This window comes from Choristoneura fumiferana, chromosome 20, assembly GCF_025370935.1.
Source record: "Choristoneura fumiferana chromosome 20, NRCan_CFum_1, whole genome shotgun sequence".
In the NCBI taxonomy this organism is placed as follows: Eukaryota; Metazoa; Arthropoda; class Insecta; order Lepidoptera; family Tortricidae; genus Choristoneura; species Choristoneura fumiferana.
Window position 1 is genome coordinate 7,954,031 of NC_133491.1, and position 1,823 is coordinate 7,955,853.

General features: G+C 51.5%; 1 pseudogene; it reads right to left on the reverse strand.

Moving 5' to 3' along the window:
* Positions 1-248: 248 nt before the first annotated feature.
* LOC141439404 (uncharacterized) lies at positions 249-1,445 on the reverse strand (annotated as a pseudogene).
* Positions 1,446-1,823: the final 378 nt, after the last annotated feature.

Consider the following 1,823-nt stretch of genomic DNA (forward strand, 5'->3'; position numbering starts at 1 on the left):
TAGACCCAGTAGTAGCTCGATTGTAATTAATGCAATGAAATAATGACGAACTACTTAATTCAGTCGCGGAGTCGACATGGGGGCCAGAGGGGGTGAATATATCGTCATTGTTTACAATTTGTTATGCAAATTTGAGGTTATGTTTTTCTTACCAGATTCACAATCAAGTACAGAACTGCTGATAACTTGGCTCAACTCGCTTATTGCGTTAAAGGATACAGTATTGCACTTGGTGCACTGCGACCGAATCACGCCGGGGCTCCGCAGCCGTAGCATGATACAACCACATCACTTTTCACTTCTAATTTAGGGCAGTCATCGCGTACATGTCCCGTACGCTTGCAATACACACAATACTGTCTATTTGATTTAGCACTAGACGTAAATTCGTGTCGGGGCAGGCTAGGAGTCGCCGGCGCTGCGGGCGCGGGCGCGGACGGCGCGGCTCGCGAGTTCAATGACCGCTGCGGCGCGAACGGCGATGCGGGCGTGGAGCGCGCGGCGGACACGTTACCGGAGGCGCGCGGCGCACGCGATGTCAGGGCTCCGGCGGCGTTCTTCGGGGCATCCACGGAGTCTTCAATCTGACGAGCACGATGCAGCAGCTCGGAGAAACTCACAACTTCCTCGCGTCGTAATCGTTTACGGATATCGTGATGGAGGAGACTGTAAACCATATCTAGTTGCACTTTCTCGCTGAGATCGCCAGTAGGTATGCGGGCGAGCAGCGCTCTGGCTTTAGCAACGAAGATGTCTGTTTTTTCTTGTTCACCTTGTTCCGTAGAAAATAAAATTCTGTATATTTTGGGGCGGGCGGCGGTCGCCGAAAGCGCTTCGCAGATTTTCGATGGCTTCTGGCCAGGACGCGATCTGCGGCTTGACGCCTTGCCACCACGTCGCCGCTTCATGCGTTAGCAACATGGACAGGCCGCGCAGCGCGCTGCTGTCGGACACGTGAGCGCATTCTTTGTAACTTTCCACGGCGTCTATGAACCCTCCAAGGATTCGTTCGGCGCACCACTGTAACTTTGTTTGCAGCGGGAAAAATCGCCGGATCGGCCTTCTAGGGCGCTCGTGAAGGTCGGAGACGGAGACGACGTCATTCGTGGTACTGAATCGCTTACTCTGTTTATCAGTTTCTCGAAAGCTTCCATCTGCGATCGCTGCAGCGTCTCGAACATAGCAGTGACGTGACCAGGGCTCCAATCATGGCGGGCTTCTGTATCGTCGTCGTCGTCGAGCGATCTATTGCGGCGCGTGCGAGGCATGATGTAAAAAGCGTCGTGCAAACTGAGAAGGCGGCTTTTTGGAGTCGTGCCCCACGTTGGGCGCCAGTGTAGCGGGGCGTCCTCGTGGAATGGAGTAGAAGAAAAGGGCAGGTTCCAGGGCAATAAAGCGTATAATCATCCAATACACACACGAGCATAAACACACCACATTTAGAGTTTAGGTACAAAGAATATTATATAATATCAGACAGAAACAGAGTTTTAGAAAAAAAGAGCGTCACACACGAAATTGTAAGCTTAGCGTCTAGCAGTTCTCGGAAGAAGAACATGGCGCGTGCCCAGAGACAAGATATCAGAGTGGGGAGAAAATAAATTATACTATTGGCTAAAACGCGCGGGCACGCGAACGGTTCGAGCGCGGCGAGAGCGGGCAACATAACCGTCGCTCGTGCAGTCCCTAGCTGAGCCGTCAGATGGCGCTACACTTATCAATTTTAACGACGCCCAGATATATTTTTTTACCACTCCTTGTTCTTTATATGAAGCAAAATAAGAATCTCGAGTGTATTATTTCATACGAGAGCGAGAGGGACG